At 37.9% G+C, this 22860-nt stretch overlaps 1 protein-coding gene across 15 annotated transcripts in view; it reads left to right on the plus strand.

The window, feature by feature from the left end:
• Window positions 1–22860, plus strand: part of FHIT (fragile histidine triad diadenosine triphosphatase) — a 1380560-nt gene that overhangs the window by 510600 nt on the left and 847100 nt on the right. The gene's annotated exons all lie outside the window — the stretch shown is intronic.

Raw genomic sequence — 22860 nt, forward strand, 5'->3', positions numbered from 1 at the left:
ATTTAGATGCTTATGTCTATACATACACTTGTTGTCTTCATCTGTGGTGGCAGATGAGCTTCCTAGCCATTGAGAACAGAGAGAGCAGATCTTGCCCCTGAGTAATACAGTTCTGTCAAAAGAGCCCAAGCGAAGTGTGAGGCTTGCATAGAAAAAAATAAAAACAAAAGCAACATGATGACTGGCACTAAAAAACAGAAACACAATGTTGCTTTCACAGAAATCTAGTTCCAGAATAGGAATTGTGGGTAAACGATGAGCCCAAAAATGTAGAATGCCATTCATGGTTAAAAAAAAAAAAAGAAAAAAAAAAAGAAAAAGAAAACACACACACACACACACACACACACAAAAACAAAAAACAAAAACAAAAACAAAACAAAACAAAACAAAAAAACAAAGCAACTGGAATTCAGAGGCCCAACTTTTGTACCCCACTTGAATTTCAGATGAGATAAAACCAGCCTCTCTGCTAAGTTGCAGTGCAAAAGCTTAACATGGCTTCTTGAGAAAAGCAATTTATTTTAGATGATAGTACAGCAGGTATCATTTAAACTGCTAGGAATTGTAATTGAACTCAGGACCAACCTTCTCTATGAACAGAGGGTACGAAAATAAGTTTACCCAGGCTGTTCTAAATAACATGAAATGGCACGCCTTTGGGACAAATGGGCATGGTAGTCCAAACGTGGATCACTAGTGTCTTGCCGACCTTCAACAACTGGCCCATTTGAAATTACATTCTGGGAAATGTACCAAGCTGGATATTCAAATGTGAACTTGCTGTCCATTTTTGGTGCTATTAATATGAAATGGCTAAAAAGCAGCAATCTTGAGGAAATGAGAAAATATGCAGTTAGCTCTAGGGAACTTTGGATTTTCATCTCTATCTGGGGTCATGATGGGGCTTGCAGGGAGGTTGTGTGGGGGCCAGAATCCAGGATATAGAAGAGAGTGCCTCTTGATACTGGATATTTTCTGATTTGATAATGAAGGGGATGTGCTTACCCTCCAAACCCCCAGAATGTCATCCTGTCATTAAGTCCTAATGAAAACTTAATTATTCTGTTGTGAAAAAAAATTGACGTCTGACTTCCGTACACTGCATTTACTCCCTTCTTATTATAAGTAAACCCAGTTATAAGAAATTTACTGCTCCTCCAGAGTTGTTCAGACTCAGAAGACAACGTTTTATACAGGCTCAAGTATTTATTCTTGTTTTTAGTAAAAGATGGCTCACAATGCACTTGCTCTTTTTATAACTTTCTTTTTGTTTTGTTTTGTTTTTATGAAAGCAATAACTGGCACATAGTTACCAATCCAATAATTTAGAAACACTTACAATGGGGATCCCTGGGTGGCGCAGCGGTTTAGCGCCTGCCTTTGGCCCAGGGCACGATCCTGGGGACTCAGGATCGAGTCCCACGTCGGGCTCCCGGTGCATGGAGCCTGCTTCTCCCTCTGCCTGTGTCTCTGCCTCTCTCTCTCACTGTCTGCCTATCATAAATAAATAATTAAAAAAAAATTAGAGGGATCCCTGGGTGGCGCAGCGGTTTAGCGCCTGTCTTTGGCCCAGGGCGCGATCCTGGAGACCCGGGATCGAATCCCACATCAGGCTCCTGGTGCATGGAGCCTGCTTCTCCCTCTGCCTATGTCTCTGCCTCTCTCTCTCTCTCTCTCTCTCTCTCTCTGTGTGTGTGTGACTATCATAAAAAATAAATAAATAAATAAATAAATAAATAAATAAATAAATAAATAAATAAATAAATAAATTAGAAACACTTACAATGAAAAGTAACAGCTCCCAACTCCACCCTTCCCTATCTAGTTGGACCTGCTAAATGCAATGCTAGAACTCATTCCTGGCTTTAGCTCATTATAGCTCATTGATATTTTATCCATTTAATACATTATCTACTGATTTGCTTCTAAGAAAGAGAAGGATTTAGCTTACTTACACTCAGTTTTTCACATTCTCCCGTATAATGTGACATCATTTTCAACTTCCATTATTCTTGCCACTTCTAAGCCTAATTTAAACTTCCTTTATTGGGTCATCAATCTGGTCATTATCTCTTACCTCCTCTTGCACAGATGAGATAGAAGCACTCAAACCCTTTTCTTCAGCATTCTTTCCTCTTCTACTTTCCGTTCTCAGGAAGCTATACCATCATTTTTGCATTGCCAGGTTTAATTTACTTTTGCTGTCACCAGCATGGGCTTTGTGATTTTTCCAAAGTTGAAAATAATGAAAAGGATTTGCATAATTAGGACTTTGTTAAATTATTTACTGCAGACCTAGGGTGTTCTCTCTAGTGACTGTGTCACATCTCTTGTGATACTTAGAAGAGACTGTGCCTAGAGTCAGGTTAAAATGGATGCTCTTCCTTTGTCATTTTGTCAAAATCATTCCATCTTTTAGTGTGTATAACACATATTTCACATCTTTCTTGTAAAGTTACTTGTGTTTGTTTCTACCAGCATTTCTGAGGTCCTCTTGCCTTTCCTGTGTGCCTCAATCAACAAAGTTTCAAAGCTCATAATGTACTCTTTGTTGCATTCTTCTCCCTCCTTCTTGTAGATCTCCATTTGCTCTCATTTCCACAAAGTTGCTCTGTAGACCTGCTGTAGAGAATTAGTTTGACGTTTGCCCATTGCTCCCCAGGATGGGATTCACTGTTTGCTGGATCCAATGGGCTTTCTGGGTTTTTGTTTTGTTTTGTTTTGTTTTTTACTTAATTTTGCTTGTAATCTTCCAAGAAAGGGTGACTGGGAGGGAGATGAACTTTCTGAATCCTGGCAAGTTTGTCTGTCTTTTGTTCTTTCTTTCTTTCTTTCTTTCTTTCTTTCTTTCTTTCTTTCTTTCTTTCTTCTTTTCTTTCTTTCTTCTTTCTTTCTTTCTTTCTTTCTTTCTTTTCTTTCTTTCTTTCTTTTTCTTTTTCTCTTTTTTCTCTTTTTCTTTTCTTTCTTTCTTTTTTCTCTTTTTCTTTTTCTTTCTTTCTTTTCTCCTTTTTTCTTTCTTTCTTCTTTCTTTCTTTCTTTCTTTCTTTCTTTTCTTTTTTCTTCTTTCTTTCTTTCTTTTCTTCTTTTCCTTCCTTCCTTTCTTTCTTTTTTCTTTTTTCTCTTTTTCTTTTCTTTCTTTCTTTCTTTCCTTTTTTCTCTTCTTTTTTTTTTTTTTTTTTAATTTTTATTTATTTATGATAGTCACACAGAGAGAGAGAGGCAGAGACATAGGCAGAGGGAGAAGCAGGCTCCATGCCCCGGGAGCCCGACTTGGGACTCGATCCCAGGTCTCCAGGATCTCGCCCTGGGCCAAAGGCAGGCGCCAAACCGCTGCGCCACCCAGGGATCCCCCTTTTTTCTCTTCTTTCTTTCTTTCTTTCTTTCTTTCTTTCTTTCTTTCTTCTTTCTTTCTTTTCTTTCTTTCTTTCTTTCTTTTCTTCTTTCTCTCCTTCCTTCCTTCCTTCCTTCCTTCCTTCCTTCCTTCCTTCCTTCCTTCTTTCTAGATTTTATTTATTTATGAGACAGAGAGAGAGAGAGAGAGAGAGAGAGAGGCAGAAATAGGCAGAGGAAGAAGCGGGCTCCCTGCAGGGAGCCTGATGCAGGACTCCATCCAAGGACTCTGGGATCACACCCTGAGCCAAAGGCAGACACTCAACCACTGAGCCACTCAGGTGTTCCAACTTTGTCATTTTAAAATTTTGCTGCCAAACAGGATTGATAGTTTGGGTATAGGCTTTTGTGTTGAAAATCATTTTTTACTACTTCCTTTTAGCATCCAAAACTACTGCTGTTAAATTTGATGTTAGTCTGATCCTTGCTTCTTTTGTAACTACCTTTTTTGTTTGTTTTCTTTTTAGGAGGCTATCAGGAATTTTTCTTTAACCTTAGTTTTCTGGCACTATATCTCCTTTGCACTGAGCAGATTGCTATACTTTGAAGATTCATTTCTCCCTTTAGCTATGGAAAATTTTCTAATATAATTTATTTGATGATTTTCTCCACTCCAGTTTCTTTTTGGTCATTCTGAAACTCCTGTTAGTGCATTCTGTGATCATCCATGTATCTCATTTTATTCTCACATATTTATATATTTAGTTGATTGTCTAGGATATTTCTCCAACTTTGCATCAAACTTTGCATGGAAATTTGTAATTTAAGAAATCATCGTTCCCAGGAGGCCTTTTGTTTTTGTTATCTGGCTGCCCCTTTTAAATATAATATAAATGTTTTTGTTGTGCCATTATCAAAACTCCTGAAATCATTTTTGAGGGTATTAGATTTTTCTTTTAAGGTTGTATCTTTTCTCTATGTTGTCTGTTTTCTCAATGCCATATTTTCTATTGTTTTGCTTGCCCGTGGTCTTTTTTGTTGTGGCCTTTCTTGGCTTATTAGATTTCTGGTGATCTGGGATTATGTGTAAAAGAATGAAGCCATAGAAAGGCTGTTTAAAAACTATTTTTAAGTGGATGGGTCTTATAAATGGTCTGCTTAAGGGGTCAAAGTTTAGAGTCTGTGGATGGGAATGAAGGGAATCTCAACTTGCCAGAATGAGGTTTAAACACCCATGATAAGTGCCCTCATTCTCCGCAGACACATTTTTTTTTTTAAATACTGCCTTGAAGGTAGTGTTGGGCTTCAGTCCAGTCCACATGGAGAGCCAGGAGGGAGGGAGGTTGATGTTACATGTACTGACCTGTAGGTAAAGCCCTCTGTCTAGCTGCCCCTGCCTCACTACACCTCTACCCTCTGTTGTATGTGCTGTTTCTGAAACTGGAGTCTTTCTGGGGTACTGTCAGGCAGGTGTGTTCTCTCCTTTGCTCAAAACCCCCTTTTATGCTGTGTGGTTTTCTTTGCTGCAGTTCATAAGTCAACAGACTCTTACTGAAATCACTCATCTTCTAATGGCTTCTTCTCATTCTTTTTGTGGTTATGGGTTTTACACCTTTGAACTCCTTTAGTATCATTTAGAAAGTACCTTGAGTGAGAAAGGAGGTAATGGGTTTACTCTGTCTACCAGTGTGAACCAGACACCCCACTCTTTTTAAAAAGAGAGTGTGCTTTTCTCATGCCTCATGCTAGAGAGGTACTGTGTACCTTTTCATTTTATTTTCAACAGCTTGTTAATCTGATCCTTGGAATCAGCAGTCACAGGAAGTTGCACAAACATTTCATTAACTAAATGGAGCCCATGGAAAATATACTTGGGAAAACAGTGTGCTCTATTTTCTCTACATCCTGTAACTGATCATGCCAGGAGTTTGTTTTCTTCAACTTTCCTGAATTCAGCAAGGTTATATATCTTGTTTAAAAGTTATCTTTTTTATCACTATGTTGTACCTGAAACTAATGGAACATTATGTTTCAATTATACTTCGGTTTTTTAAAAAAATCTCTTTATATTTTATTTATCAAAGAAAACCTGATTGGATGTTGTTCATCAAAATGTGTCATCAGTTAAATTGTGTTCTTTCTCAGTAGATAAATGGGCAAAGACCTTAAGAGCAGGTATGCCCAAAGAGAAACAATGTCCAATTAATATGTGAAACTATTCAATGACAAGGAGTTCACAGTATCCATGTCATGTACAGAATTAACAAAGTTTTTAAAATATAGTAATTACTGGAAAAAAAGGAAATATTCCACTACCTTTATACAGTTATATGGTTTTTTTAAGAACAACAAAATTTGGTACAATGTTGCAAGTACTTTAAAATATTTATTATATTTAACCTCGTGATCCTCCATTTTAAGAAACTGAAGTTAAGAAAATAATCAGAAATTAGGGCCAAGGTTCATTTCTCAAAATGTTCATTGTAGCATTAGTGTTAATAGAAAACCCCTAAATAACACACATTAAAAATTAAAAAAAAAATTTGGCACACCCAGACCATGAAATACTGTGTGTACTTTAAATTGAAATTTGTAAATGGTTTTAATGTCCTTGGGGAAATGCTTGGAGAAAATTTAGGTGAAAAGACAATCTAGAAATGGTGTATGTATGAAGATCCCAACCATTCAGAAAGGAAAAAGAAACCAGAGGGAGCTATACTAAAATTTTAACTCTGGTTGTCTCTTGGTTGGATTGAATGAGATGTTGTCTTTTTTTTTTTTTTTTTTTTTTGCGTATTAACATTTTATTCTATTTTCCAGATGTCTTATAGTGAATATGTCTGGTTTTGATAGAAACAAGAAAAAAAAAAAAAACTCTTTAAATTTTGTGCTTCTAAAAGTAAAACTTAGAAAATAGTGTAAAAAAAAGTCGAGGGGGGGATGCCCTGGTGGCTCAGTCAGTTAAACGCGTGAGTTTTGATTTCAGCTCAGGTCATGATCTCAGGGTTGTGAGATTGAGCCCCCAAGTTGGGCTCCACACTGGGCATGGAGACTACTTAAGATTCTCTCTCTCTTTCTCCCTCTGCCCCTCCCCAAATGTCACCAAATGACCCATCTGGGTTTTCCCCCTGAACCTTTAAGTTTTCCTATCACAGAATCAAGAGGGTGTACTATATAAAATAGTGTATGAAGTATTTTCCATTATTGAAAGTATCTCTCAGATACATCTGGAAAAGCTAACTGGTATATTATGTTAAATTTGGTGCATTTTGCTCTCTCTTTCTATCTCACACCTGCCTCTAAAGTCTGATTTATGTCAACATTAGCTAAAGAAATATTCAGGCTCTCTAGAACAGGGAAGTTATAGTTGCATCTTTGAATAGAATTAGAGACAAAGTTGTGAACAGTGGACTGGGAGTCAGACTCTCAGCTTTAGTCCTGGTGGGCTCACTTGGTGAAAGAAAAAAATAAGGACTTGAATTGGATGATCATTATGGTCCTTCAAGGTCTTTTGCTCTGACTTTGCAAATACCTTGCCTGGCATAGTCCTAATAAAACCAAGGTACAGAAATGAGTCAGCGAGAAGCATGGGTTCTCAGAGCATGTTTCTTGGCAGTTTCTTTGCTTGAAAAAGAAGAGATTGACTTCAGGAAGTAACGGTTTTTATGTTCATTCGGACGATGAGAAAATAAAATAACGAGCCCAGTGTAGAAGGCAGCATTCCTGAGATTTCTAGCTACATTTTAGGTCTGGAAGGTATATTATTTGCCTCAGAAGCATCACATGGAATGAGTTTCTTGACCCATAGAACACAAAGGTAAGGTGAACAGATCATCTGTTTTGGTGCATTTGTTTTCCCTCCTCAAGAAGATGTACCATAAGTGGAATCTGTGTGAAAACAGAAACCAGGGGCACCTGGGTAGTAGCTCAGTGGTTGAGTGTCAGCCTTTGGTTCTGGTCATGATCCCGGGGTTCTGGGATCTAATCCCACATCATGCTCCCGTCAGGGAGTCTGCTTCTCCCTCTGCCTGTGTCTTTGCCACTCTTTCGGTGTCTCTCATGAATAAATAAATAAAATCTTAAAAAAAAGAAGAAAACAGAAACCATTTCCAGATAGGTGCTAGTGCTTTGTGCAGTGAAAGCCTTGTGAACCCTTCTTGGCCCCTGCTTCTCCTGTTATCACTGCTTTTCCTCCTCTTCCTTCTCTCCTCCTGACTTTAAAGAAGATCCAAAGTAGAAATCCCTGTATTTTTTCAGATTATAAAGGGAATACCTGCCTCTTATAAAATTAAAATTCAAAATCCAAAACCACAGAAAAAATATTTTTGAAAAGTAAATATCACCTATCATCTTACCACACAGCAAAAACCTTGATGAATATGTGGGGTTATTTTGTGTCCCCCCCGCCTCCACCAACACATTCGATATATCCAATACTGTTGTCATTTTACCTTATGATGTGCCATGTCTCTAGAATTTTGCATCATCATCTATAATTCTGGTATAGTATTAGTACTCTGTGTGTGTGAAATATAGTTTACTAAATCATCCCCTTTAATGGATTTTGTCTGCTTCTAGCTTTGGCTCTTAGAAGCAATGCTGCAACAAAGAACCTTGTATGTATATCTTTGCACTCTTGCCCAATTATTTCTTAAGCAAAATTTTTGAAAATAGAATTCTAATGTCAAAAATAGAGAATATGTGTGTATACATATGCAGTGTTAAACTGTCCTCCACAAAGTTTGTACCAGTTTATACTAGAGCTGCCATTTGCCACAGCATTATTCCCCCACCCTGCTTCACTGAGTGTTCCCTCAGAAGTTTCCATTTGAAGAGAAAGTCAGAGAAGGAAGTCTTTGGCTCTGTGTAGGTGTGACCTCACTCAGGCAGGTCTGGTTTTGAGGAGCTGTTAGTGGGGGTTCAAATTCCTCCCCTTAGCATTTCATCTCCTTCTTTTGCTCCAGGGGATGTTTTCTTTGCTGAATAAGAAAAGCAATAAGAGTGTTTTGCCTTTATTACTTTGCCGAATAGCAGGTGTCTAGGTTTTGACTGCCTGTTATGCATAAGTGATCCCGTTCTGACTTCCTGCCATGTACTTGGTGTTTTCAGCAACAGTTAGTGCTCTGTGTTTGTTTTGCTTTAGGCTCCTACCCTCCTCCAAACACTGCACCCCAGTACTCCCAGTCTCTCAACCTACTGCACTAGACCAGGGTGATAAAAAATACCATGTCCAATTGTTCTTAAGCCCAGAAAATTTATTTTCCGGAGTTTAGGCTGGCATCATGAGTTGTTAACCCTGTTAGAAAAATGCAAGTTGGATTTATGATTCCCTTACACAGGTAATTGGGCCCTAATTTTAAATTCTGTGCCAATTGATTTGTACTATATTGCATTATAACATAACAAAAGTGCGATTGAGTCTAGGCGATGTGTGACTTTGAGCCTCCAATTATGCAATAAATTATTTTCCGTTCTTTAATAAATGATGCCGATGTTGACAGCAGCCTGTTGTGGCTCCCTCTGCCTCCCTCTACTCTGCAACACACTTTTCTTTCCTCTTCTTACCCATTTTTTTCCTCTTTTCCTTTCCAATCCTGCAAGGGTTAGGAACGACTTGTTTCAGAAATCAAACCTTGCATATTGACCTTAAGAGGGAATTTCGTGCCTTGTCCGTCTCTGTAAACTCCCATTGACATTTCATTTCAGTCTCCAAGTCATTCCTGATGGGTCACTATTATATGTTGCCTACAATATTGACTCTTAAGCTACCAGTTATATAAATTGCTTCTGTGGTGTATGACAACATCTCTAGGAGATTCCTTCTGGAATATTGACGCTTCCTTGACCTTTCCATGAGGTCCTAGCATAGGCACTTTTCATAGGCTAGATTTTCCTATTCTTTCTTTGCCCTTTGAGATAAATTTCCCCATTGTATTTATTCTTAGCTGCTTGTATTTTATGTATTTCTGCAAAATATATCAAGTTATTTTTGGAACAAGGGTAGGGTATAAATAAATAACATACTGCTAGAATCAGTTTCCGGAAGACTTGAGTTATCCAGCAATTGGAGGATATTAATTAGAATCTGTATTTCAAACTTTTCCTTCTTTTGGAAAACCCCTGTTATTTTGAGTAAGGGGCCATTTTAATAAAGTGAGACTTTGAGCATTTGTCAGAGGCATCAAGGAGCAGAAGGAGAGGGCAAAAGAGAAAGTGGAGTAGTAGAGAGTCTTCCACTGAGGGCCTGGGGACCGGAGTCTCATCTCATCCTTCTAGGAGGTCTTGGGCTGATCCCTTCTTGGCTGGGACTCTCACTCCCCTGTTTCACAACATGACTTCCTCATTGCTGCAGCCCTTCCTAATTTCAGGAGTTCATATCAAAGGGTGCTAAATTTGGAGAAGATTTTAGCCTCTGACTCCTTAGTACGCCTTGTGTTGATTTATGTTATTTACTTTTTAAAGATTTATTTATCTTTAAAGAGAGAGAGGGAGAAAGGGGAAAGGGAGAGGAAGAGAGAGAGAGAGAGACAGAGAGAGAGAGAGAGAGAGAGAGAGAGAGAGAGAGAGATATTCTCAAGCAGATTCCCTGATAAGTGGGGAACCTGATCCAGGGTTCAGTATCACAACCTGAGATCATGATCTGAGCTGAAATCAAGAGTCAGGCCCTTAAGCAACTGAGCCATCTAGGCACCCCACCCCTCTCTTTGTGTTGCTTTAAACTTTTATCTTCCCTAAAAAGAAACTAAACTACTGGCTGTGGAGTATTGGATATACTCAGGTATTGCATGGCTAGCCTGAAAGGAGTATTTTCTACCTCTTTCTATAGAAAGTAAAGACAGTAGACCCTTTTCCATGCCTTTCCACACAGGTGTGTTTTCCTGGGTATTCATAGCTGAAGGCAATTTCTGTGGGGCACCATGAAGGGTTATGGAAGAAAGACATGAGGTGATGGGGAAGCTCTGAGGAAAAATCTGTATTGCATTAAGCAAAGAGCTCCTGCCCTGTCCAGGACCAATTTATGATCAGGTGCAGTTCTGAGCTATTTAATAAATAAACTAGAGCATCATAATTGCTGAATGATAACATTGCAGTTTTTGTCATACACTATGTTCTGGGTTACTTCAAGAATACACATTTTTCTCTAATTTTTTTCTTTTCTGGTAAATTGTTTGGAGTCATGCCGGGAAGAAGGTGTTATGATTTAAATTGAGGCCAGGTAAAGAGTGAAATTATCAGTTATTTTCCCTCCACCTTTATGCTTACAGCTTTTATTATGTGAGTAATTAAGTAATTTTACATCCTACCTTCTAAGATCATTGGTAAGGTTCTTTTCCTTAAACGAAACAAAACAAAACAAAAAACATAACAGAACCCCCCAAAACAAAAACTAGTATTTTTTTCTGATTTCATTTTCTCCAGTTCCCTCTATGTTAAAGAAGATTTTCCTCCAAAGATAATTATGTATGTATTTTTGTAAAGTTCTTTTCGGTAGAGCATCTTTAAATGTCCTTTTTAGCTGATTAATTTAGTCATTGTTGATAGATCCTTGAGCACAAAAAGATGAAAAATCCTTGTAAGGAAGTGAATCTGAAAGTGTCTTATATTTTGTTGTGGATAGATCTAAAATGTTTTATTTTTTGACAGCCCAAGATAAAAGATGATGATTAGACATAACTATTAGATAATTAGTTTTTAGTCTAGGGAATTTATGGGATTCTTTAAAATGGACATGGACAGAAGTAACTAGATTTATATCACTTTTCCCACTTTGTGATTTAAAAATGAATAAAAACACATATGCTTGATTTTTACATCCTTGGCCTTATGTTAATTTCTCAATTTAGGAAATAAGCATTAGGAATTTGGTAGTTTATTCTGGTAGTTATCTATTCTCTTAGTTGCAAATACTGGGAAGTAGTTTCCTTTTGATATAATTCTGAGCTGATTATTAAAAGAATATTTAAAATCATTCCATTAAAAATGATGATCCTAATTTGGTGAAGTTCTTTCTGACTCTCTGGGCTGTTGCAAAAATTGAAAAATCTAGGGCACTATCAGTAATGTCACCAATAGCTAGTAATTTGAGAATAATTTAACGTGTGAAGAATATGTTGAGAGACTATTTTAAGTTCACGTATTTCAAGTAGGTTTTATTTATTCTAATCTGGGAACGTATGAATTGGAAAATTCTCAAGGTAAGCTGTTAGTTGTAAAGTCTTCTACAATGATGACCATCCATCCAAATCAGCAGTGTTTAGTGAGAGTTGGAGATTATTGTTGAATTTGGGGAGAGCTGAGACTCTTATATCACTCTTAAATAGTTGAAGTTGTTATAGAAACTTGCATATAAAGATAATAAGCACACATGTACACGGGGGATGAGCAGGACGTTACAATGGGTCTCTTGTCTGAGTTTTCACTCAGGTACCTATAGTATCTATCAAAAGACCACCTATCCTATATGGAATGTCAGAGTCTGCTTTATGGCTTTTGAATATTTCAGAGTCAAGAGGGGGTTAGAGAAGAAATTTCTTTGGAGAGAGCTGTGGTCATGCAGTGAGTTGTCACCACCCCCTTGGGAGAAATGGTGGTGGGTACTATTTTGTAACTCCAAACCCAAAGAGGTATCATCAAAAGGACTAATTAGAGAGCTCTGTATTGTGTTTCTTGCAGTTGGAGAACCCAGAGTCCTGATGTCTGCATCAGGTCTGAGGAATTTAGAGCAGCCCATGCATCAGTGTCTGACTCAACCTAGGAGATCTAGAAGAGAAAGCAAAGATAGGCTGGTCAACTATGTGGGTGGGAAGATGGGTGTGCTGGTGCTTGAGAACTGGCCTGCTATTCCAGTCTTTGTCAGAGCAAGAGATATGCAGGTATTTTCAAGGGACCAGATCCAGGCTACAGAAGACAGAGCCAATGAGGAGTTGTTTTGAATCTAGTCAAGTCTGGTAATTGAAGGGCGTAAGGGACTACAACATATGAGGTCCAAGGCAGATTGCTTGATGCTTGGGGCTAAAGGAGAGGTACACAAGGAACAACCCAGGGAAGAGTCTCAGTCTAAAATAAGGACCCTACAGGGAACCTCTGCATAGTCTATGAAAACTCCCCAAGAAAGCTCAGCATCAGCTCTAACAATTTGCCAGATATACAGACAATTCCTTTTGTTGTTGTTGTTGTTGTTGTTTTAAAGATGGAGGAGGCAGGGCAGAGGGAGAGGGAGAGAGAGAGAATCTTAAGGAGCTTTATGCAGTGCTCCATCTCACACCCTGAAATCATGACCTGAGCTGAAATCAAGAGTGGGATGTTCAACCAACTGAGCCTCCCAGGTGCCCCATACAGACAACTCCTAATATATACCCATGCACTATAAGCCCAGAGAGAGCAGAGCCAACTTAGAACCAGCACAAGGAAGAGCTCTCCTATCTCTTAATTTCTTCTTGGAAATTAAGACTTGGGAGAATCCGTACATTAGCTAGTAGGGTTAGGGAACAGCAGGGGAAGATGGGGGAGGAGAAAATCACCATAACCATCACCCCATTATAGGCTTCCAGGCTGAAGCAGGGCCCGGGGAGAGAGTCAACACAAAGGCAAGGACAGATGTTTACTTAGCACATGTTGTGGCATTTCTGTTTACAACTTGAGGTGATTCTGGAACTGTCTATTACCTGTGAAAAGCAAACTCAGGGTCTGCTAGAGTTTTTTATCCAAGGGCAGAGGAAGATCATTAATATCTAATCAAGTTTAGAGGGATAGATAGAAGAAAAATAAAAATGTTTTATGATATGAATTATGCTTGTTCAGCATACTTGTTACATAAAGATGTATCTGTATGTTCATTTCTGAATATAAATAATATATTTATATGTAACTCTTGAGTACATATCCATATATTTAATGTATATTAATAAAGGTAAGTATTTGGACTAATCGAATCATTTTTCAGTAAAAATAATTTTCCTTTGGAACTAACATTGATCAATTTATTTCAAAATGTCAGTATTTCAGGCTGTCAAGTTATTAAAAAATTATTTTTCTCATTTTTTCCCCCTCACTATTTTCTCCCATTTTAAGGTTTAAAGTAGTCAGAAAACAAAAACATTAGGGTGGAGCAGACACCTATGAAGAAAAGAGAGCTGGATACAATGAAATTGTCAGAGAAAGCAGTTAAGTTTTGTTTTTTCAATCTCCCAAACCTATGTATCCTAGAACATCTTTCCTCCAGTATAGCATTTCCTAAAATGTGATCCCCAGGATAGTGAGAGGAATTATTTGGAATAAAACTGGTTCCTAGTGAAATATGTTTTGGAAATTCATGTCCATTTACCAAGTCTTACTTGCCGTGGGATCTTCTTAAACTCCTTACTGTATATTGTAAATTTCCAAAGTGGGTAGAGTGTGTGGCATTGTCCAAACATGTTTGACCATAGAGCGTTGCTTCGGTGAGGGCTATGCTTTAGAAACATACCTTTCAGATTGTTCCAAATTTGAAAGATACCCTCAACAGAATATAGATTCTAAATCTTAAAGATAACAGATGATTCTGATGATAAATAGTAAGGAGTATACGCAGAGGAAGGAAATACATTCTGTCAGTCAATTTGTTCTTTCCAGTTTGGATGACTTATTGCAGGTACTATTACCATTGATGTATGAAATGAGTATAATAGAATGAAGATGCTGAAAAACTAAGGTGGTCGTTGTTGATTTTGTGGCTGAGGAAAATATGGGTATATCTAAAATTCTGTCTGTAAGGCTTTATATTCACAGCATATGCGTGGACATAACAATGTGAGTGACTTAGTTTTATTAAAATGCCTTTTTGCATTTGTGATCCCAGATCTAGGATTTACCTTTGTACAGTCAGGATGTACTTCAGTGTTTATTTAATAAATAAATAGTGTCTTATGGTGTATTTTATCTTGGGCAACTTGGAATACTTACTGTGTGAACTTCTAAATCTTTCCTTGCATTGGAAATGGCTCAATTACAATGAGAATTTTGGCTTAGTTTTAATATGTTTTCAGAAGTAACTATTCTGGCAATATTCATCTATCCATGTATATGAGTGAACACTGGAATCACCCTAATAAGGTTTAAATTACTGCTCTGTCTTTATTAGATGATTAAACTTAGGAAGATTTCTTGGTACTTCAACTCCAGTCTCTTAATTTATAACAGCATTTTCCAAATTTTGCTGCATAGATGGCTGGAACTTCTTTAGGTACAACACTAGAAGTTCGGGTGCTTTGATGGGATTCATCATTCTTTACCCCCTCTTAAGCTCAAAGCAGCTCCTCTTCTTTCTACCTGATATTGGACTCTACTTAACATTTCATTTATAGTAAGGTTTTATTTTTAAAAATTTTGAACACCATCTTCCTGCTTTTTGGATTGCCAGGATTGAATGAGGTAGATGAGGAGGAGCAAGGGGGAAACTATTAAAAGCTTGGAAGTGAATCCTTGCTCTGGCTGGGTAGCCATCAAAAAAGTACTTAATCTCTCTGTATCTGGGCAGAATAACTCATCTCATTAGATTATTAGGAGGATGACGAGACAATGTATAGTTTGTGTATTAGCAGAGCACCTGCCATACAAAATTCCCACTATATTTGGTGATTGTTCTTGTTACTATGAAAGCTCCTTGCCCAACAGCTGCTATATTCTAAGTGTTCAGCAAGTGTTTTCTCCCATTCTTCTTGAGTGCCTGCAAGTAATACCAGTTAAGAATACAGTCCATCATTCTAGATAATTGAGATCTTTCTGAAGTCCTTTGGGTTTGAACCCTTACTTAAAACCCCTAAAGAATTATGTGGTTACCCTCTTGCATTTTAAATGGAATCCAGAATAGGTGGTTAAATCTTTCTTGCTTGGAATGCCTACAAGTAATGTCTTAGAGCAGCAATTGTACAAAACATGGACTATGAGATTAAGTTGGATATGTATGAATCCTAAGCATAATTTGTACATTGTTTTTAAAAACCCTCATAAAATCATTTTCTTAGGGGGTGCCTGGGTGGCTCAGTCAGTTAGGCAGTGAACTCTTGGTTTCAGCCCAGGTCATGATTGAGCTCAGTCCTAAGACTGAGCCTTGAGAATGGCTTTGTGCTTAGGATGAAGTCTGCTTGAGATCCTCCCCCCACTCCTGTTCCTTCCAGACTCTTTCTTTCTCTTTCTAAAATAAATACATAAATAAAATCTTAAAAAAAATTTAAAAGGTCATTTTATTATAAGGAATATAAGAAACCATCAGATAATTCAGAGTTCCCAGGAATGTAATTCGGGGGGGGGGGGGGGAACTCCACAAAATTGTGTTGTATATTAAAAGAAAAAAATTTAAAAGCTCAGAATGTCACTTGAATGGAAACAAAAAATACTCTCTTATACCTAGCACTTATTTATTCAACAATGACTGTGTGCTTCCTATGAACCAAAGAGTACATGAGGCCCTGGAAATACCATGACATATAAAGTACACATGGTCCTTGCCATGTGGAGCTAGCACTCAGTGGGGTAAAAGGCTAGCAAGCAGTCATACCAACGTGTGTGGAAGTGATTCCATGGAGGAGAGGATCTAGGTGCTATGGAAGTTGGGAAAGCTTCCCATGGGAAGTGACAATTGAGCTGAGGAAGGAGTTAATAAGAGGAGAAGGGAGGAAAGCACACTGAAGGCAGAGGAAGCAGCAGATGCAAAGCCCACAGTGGGAGGAAGCAGACTTGGCATCACCAACCATGACAGGCTCCCACACCCCCAGAGAGAGAGGTGGGGGATACCCATGGGAAGGCAAGGAAAGGCCAGTCCATAAAGGCCTAATGGGCCAGGACAAGGTGATGCTCCCCGTCTGGACTTGGGGTTGCATTTCTACTTGTGATAACTTTGCTCTGAATTCTTCTCTTAAATAGAGAGATGGTTAAATCTCCATTGAAAATGCAACCCACTTTCTGTACTTTTCTGTACCTTTAGTTCAGAAATGTTTAATAGAGAAGGATATTTAATTTCGTAAGTCCAGGTCTTAGTAGGAGTAGCTCCTTAACCCAGTGCTCTGTGTATTATATTGTGAAAAGTCTTTGATCACTCATTGTTGTGATACCACAGGTCTGACTGAATTTGAGATTTTACCGAATAGCTATTAGTTCTATTTGCAGATTTTAAGACCCAATATATTCCAGTGTGGTGTAGATTCTCCCTTGAGGGAGTATGCTGGTTATTCTCCACTCCATCTCTGTAGTCTACTGGACAACCTTCTCTGCCCTGCCTGGGTGAGAGGCCTTCCCAGAAGTCTTAACCTCTAAGGACTGCATCACCTGGATTTCTAGGACTCTTGCTTCCAGTTCAATTTAGTTAATGGAGATCCTGGAGAGACATGAGGTAATAGGAGGAGAGAGATGAGAAGGTGTTGAGGTCTGTGTCCCAGCATGGATCTATCTCATGGTGGTGGCCCTCATCAGGATTTGGTTATGTAGTTTCTCTCTTTTCTCTTTTTGGCCCAGGTGGTAGAGGCATCCTGCTATAGCTGGTCCCTGGGATCTCAGAATCCTTAACTTGTGGCACTCTCTGCACCTCTGAAAGTAGTTTCTTCATTTAATTCTCTTCAAAGTTGTAGATGATTGTGGCCTTTTGTTGGGATTCCAACTGATACCATCATAATCTGTTTATTGGCTACCTATTATATTCTCCCCTTTCCAATATCTGGGGAGCCTTCAGATTTAGATAACCAGGGACCAGAAGAACAATGGTGAAATCCCCTAGATAATATGCACTCACTTTCCTCACTTCAGAATCAAAATAGATCAGTGTCTGGAGGAAGGAAGGGCACTGTTTGTCATTCTTTATCTGCCTGGCTGTCATTCAGGACCTAATTGGACTCTTGTAAATTTCATTTTATTCTGCTTGTCATGTTTCTGGGCCCCTGAGAAATTTTTTGCCATGTGTGTTCTGAAACAGGGCATTTTGATATTGTAAATATTTTGTCTTCAGAATACAAAGAAGAAGATTTGGTCTCAGGCACAATACCCTCTCTGACCCATGAACCATCCCATGAGCCTATTATCTAGCTTCCATGATGATCAACATCCCATCATCTAGCACACATGCACTTATTTTCTGTAATATTTTGTAGTTTATCTTGCTCATCATATCATTTCACCTATAAATACATTTTTATGTTTCTTTAACAGGTAAGGATTTTAAAAGTACCTATAGCACATATGCAATGAAGTGAAAAATAATTCTTTAATATCTGATAGTCCATGTTCAGTTTTCCTCCATTTCCTCAAAATTCTTTTCAGTTGAGTTTTTAAAATCAAAAGCCATACAGTATCCTCACATTGCATTTGGTAGTTACATCAAGTTTCTTTTAATTTCTAAAAGTCACCTACTCTTAATTTTTAAAAAAATAACAGCAGAAACACACCAGAAGTGCACACACTAAGTGCTCAATGAATGCTTAAAAAATGAAGAGCTCATGTAACTACTACTTAAAGATACAGAATATCACTAGCACCCAGAAGCTCCCCAGTCATTACATGTACACCTACCCTCTAAGATAGCCATTGTTCTATTGTCATAGATTGGTTGTGCTCATTTTTTCACAGTATGTAATTAAATCCTACAACATGTCATCTTTTTGTTCTAGCCACTTTTGGGGAACTTCAACTGCCTTTTAAAAATCAACTTACTGAGATATAATTTGTATACTATTAACTGTACCCATTTAAAGAATATATAGTTCAGTGGGCTTTTAAAAGAAGTATGCACCTGTGAAACTATCACCACCATCAAGATACAGAACATTTCTTTCTCCTCCTCCTCCTTCACCTCCTCCTCCTCCTCCTCCCCCTCCTCCTCCTCCTCCTTCTTCAGAGAGGGACAGGGGAGAAAGAGTAGAGGGAGAGGCAGAGAGAGAATCCCAAGTGGACTCCATACTCAGCATGGAGCCCAGTGTGGGCTTGGTCACACAACCCTGAGATCATGACCTGAGCCAAAATCAAGAGTCAGATGCCCAACTGACTGAGCCACCCCAGTGCCCCAAGGTGGGGAGCATTCCTATTACTCATGTCAGATTATAGTCATTGCCTCCCACCAATCCCAACACTCAGGCAACCACTGATTTGTTTATTGTCACTGGAGATTATTTTTCATTTTCTAGAATTTTTAATAAATTAAATCATATAGCATGTACTCTTTTATGTCTATTCTCCTTCATTGAGCATAATGGTTTGGAGAGTCATGTAGGTGATTGCAAGTATTAGTAGCTTACTCCCTTTTATCGCTCAGTACTTTTCCATCATATGGGCATTTTACATTTTGTTTTATTCTTTCATTCATTTGTTATGGTTTACTTATGGGTTGTTCACAGGTTTGTATTATTTTGAATAAAACTGCATGTGCACACATAATTATGAGGACATATTTTCATTTCTTTGGATAAATAAAAACCTTAGAGTGATGTATTTGAGTTGTATATTATGGATATGTGTAAAATTTTAAACAAACTGTTTTCTAAAGTTCCATTTCTTTTTCTTTTTTTTAAAGATTTTATTTATTCATTCATGAGAGACACACAGAGAGAGGCAGAGACACAGACAGAGGGAGAAACAGACTCCTCTCAGGGAGCCTGATGTGGGACTCGATCCCAGGACCGGGATCACACCCTGAGCAAAAGGCAGACGCTCAACTGCTGAGCTATCCAGGTGCCCCATGTGCCATTTCTTTTTCATTCACACTATCAATGTATGAGATCTACATTCTTGCCAACATTTGGCAAGGTCTCTCCTTTAAATTTTAGTTGTTGTAATGGGTATGTACAGGTATCTCATTTTCTAAAAAATATTTTACTTATTTATTCATGACAGACACACAGAGAGAGGCAGAGATATGGGCAGAGGGAGAAAGCAGGCTCCTACAGGGATCCTGATGCAGAACTCCCATCCCTGGACCCCAAGATCACACCCTGAGGCAGATGCTCAACCACTGAGCCAACCAGGGATCCTTCATTGTGATTTTGATATGTGATTTTTGATGACTCATGATGTTGAACACCTCTTCATGTACTTATTTGCCATCAGTATAATTTTTTGTGTGTGCTGTGTTTTTAAGTCTTTGGCTTTTTTTCCCCTGTCTTATTGAGTTGTAGGAGTTCTTTATGTATTTTAGATACAAGTCCTTTGTCAGATACGTATGTTGCAGATATGTTCTTCTATTGCTGCACAATGGCTTTTAAAATGCAGAAGTTTAAAATTTTGGTTTATTATGCTTTTTGATCCTTTCTAAGAAATCTTATTCTACTTCAAGTTTGCAAGGGTTTTTCTCCCCATGATTTCTTCAAGAAACTTCGTTTCTGATATATTTTGAGGTAATATTTGTATATGATGTAAGAGTCAGTGTTCTTTCCTCTGGCCTTTCCCCCCATATGAATATCTAGTTGTTCTAGTACTGTTTATCAAAAAGACTATTTCATCATTGAATTGCCCTGTCGTCTTTGTCAAAAGCTGATTGACCATTTATGTGTGGGTCTATTTCTGGACTCTCCATCTGTTTTCCTTGTTTAATTTATTCTTTCACTAATAACACACGGTTTTGATTAGAGTTGCTTTATAGTCAGTCTTAAAACCAAGTAGTTTGAGTTCTCCAATTTTGTACTTCTGTATTAAAATTGCCTTGCTCTGTTTTCATTCATTTGCATTTCATATAAATTATAATCAGTTTGTCAGTTTCTACAAAAAGTCCTTTTGTGATTTTCATTGGAATTGCATTGAATCTTTAGACTGATTTTTGAGAGAAATGCCATTTTGACAATATTGAATCTTTCAATGGAATCTGGGAATATGCTGTATCTTCCATTTATTTAGTTTCCTAATTTATTTTTACAGTGTTTTTTAGTTTTTAGTACAAAGGTCTTGCATGTATTTTGTGTTTTGGGGTGACATGTAAATGAAATTGTACTTTTAGTTTTATTTTCCAATTATTCATTGATTGTGTTAGGAATAGTATTGATTTTTGTATGTTGCTTTCATATCCTTTGACCTGCAAAATTCATTTATTAGTTCGGTTATTTTTTTGCAGGTTTTTAAGGTTTTCTACATACATGATCAAGCCATCTGTAAATAAAAGACAGTTTGACTTTCTGATCTTTATTTAAGATTTTTCTTTTATGTTTTGTGTTATTAATCTAGTCTGACAATCTGTCTCTTTTTTATTTTCGTTTTAGGAAACCTATAATGCATCTATTTGCCACTTATACTGTCTCCTCTTCTATGTCATTGTCACCATGTAATTCAATCCCACACCAAGACATTCTTAAACATTCTTATTTATTCAGGATTTACCCACGTATTTACCCCAATCTGGTACTCTTCACTGCATTTTGCATTCTGTGCTTTCATCTGGGAATGTTTTCTTCTGCTTAAATAACTCCCTCTAGTTTCTCTTAGTATTTCCTTTCATGTAGATTTTATTATCTTCTTCCAGAGAGATGTTAATATTCTGGCAAGTGGATACAGTACGAGCAGGTCACATTGATCTAATCAAGAAATGAGATTTTTCAAAGTTGGGTCTGGCTTATTTCCCCTTCATTCTAACAACTCAAGCCTTCAGAGTTTCTCAGCTGAATGTCTGGGATGTTTACTGTGGCTCTTTGTCCTTAGCAAGTTCTAAATTCCAGCATTTGTCTTTCAATCATTACTGGACTGCCAAAATTGTTCCTTAGCTGTTCAGTCTCTTAGCAATTGATTTCTGCTTAGCTTTTCTGCCCCCTTCCTCCCCCCTCCTCCCCCATTCCACACATTTGTAGGTTAGGAATTTGCAAACTAGAGGGGAAATTGAATTGGGAAAATCTAGAGGAGAAATTGAATTGGGAATGTTGAGATCACTTCTCTTTGGTCCCTTTTCTCAGAAATCTTAGCTCCTCATGTCCTAGCTGCTGCTGCTTCTCTAGCCCTTAATTTCCAGTTTTACCTCTTCAACACAGAGAAGTTGCTGCAAACTATAGATTGCTACTTTCTACTGGTGATTATCCCCACAATGCAAATTAACAGTTACCCTTTGGGCAAAAAGCTGCTGTAACTATAGGGCTGACTTAAATGAGCTTTCATTTTCTGCTTAAATCCTGGTTGCCCTCGTGGTTCTGTGGTGTTTTCAAACAGTTGGTCTTATTTTTTATTCTATGCATCAGGATAACTATTTTCTTTTGCAGGGTTCGTCTAATACAAGTTACTCCTTCATAGCCAGAAGCATAGCTCTTCCAGCTATATTTTAAGAAAGGCATTTCCCACCACCATTTTTATTTTTTTTAAGATTTTATTTATTTATTCATGAGATACACAGAGAGAGGGAGAGAGAGGAGCAGAGACATAGGCAGAGGGAGAAGCAGGCTCCATGCCGGGAGCCCAATGTGGGACTTGATCCCGGGACTCCAGGATCACGCCCTGGGCTGAAGGCGGGTGCTAAACCACTGAGCCACCCAGGGATCCCCGCCCCACCACCATTTTTAAAGATGACATTTATTGAAAAAAAAAATAGGCCTTTTTTCTCCATTGGATTCTCCAAACTCTATATTTTGTTGCTAATTCTTCCCTTGTAGTATCATTGTTTGAATGTTTCTTTATTCTTCATATTTCTAGGTTTTTAGTTAGACTTAGGTGTTGTTAGGAAGTAACATATTGCAGGGGGCATTGTGTATCTCCCAATGCATCACACCATTAGCCGTAAAATTCAGTGGGTTCCCAAACTTTGCTTTACACTGGAATCATCTGATAAATCTTTAAAAAAGTGGGAAAACAAATTTTAAAAAACCCTACTGATGCTTGATTACTATCCCAGACATTATGATTTAATTGCTATGGATTGTGACCTGAGCATGGAGATTTTTAAGAGCTGTGCCTGCCTCTTTGCCTGATGCTAATGTGCAGCAAAGTTTGGGAACCACTGATGTAGTGTCTGGTCATCCCACTTTTAATTAGGTTACAGTTGACCCCTAGATTCAGGTGTTGTCAGTCTGATCCCTTCAATATCAAGTTCCCTGTCAAGCTTTAAACTTCTGTTTTAGGAGCCATAGATTATGGTTGCCTAGAACCATTATTTCATTAAGAGCTGCAGATGGTGCTTTTCTAATGCTGCCATTCCTCATGCTCTTACTAGATGTGATTCCTCCATATGGAACTTTCAGTTCCTATTTGGGTCTCTTGAAATGCAGTCCACACAGAAAGTTAGAGTAAATGCTTGATTCTTTCCCTTAGTTATATCTCTTCTGAATTATGATTTGTTACCCTAACAACTCCTAAAGGTGACCAATGATTTTTTAAAAAAATACCGTTATGGAACTCATGGATTTTTATATGCATGAGATCTGTTTCATTCTACCACATTCAAAATTGTTTTTGATGTTGAAATTGGTTCATCTTTGGCCAGTGGGAACTCCTTTCAAGTTGGCTCCAAGTCCTTCTGACATGACTTTGGTAGGCTTTGATAGCTTCCTATGACAAGCTTTTCTCATTCATTCTGTCCATTTCCTGTGTCAGATCTACAATCTG

Source organism: Canis lupus, chromosome 20, assembly GCF_003254725.2.
Source record: "Canis lupus dingo isolate Sandy chromosome 20, ASM325472v2, whole genome shotgun sequence".
In the NCBI taxonomy this organism is placed as follows: Eukaryota; Metazoa; Chordata; class Mammalia; order Carnivora; family Canidae; genus Canis; species Canis lupus.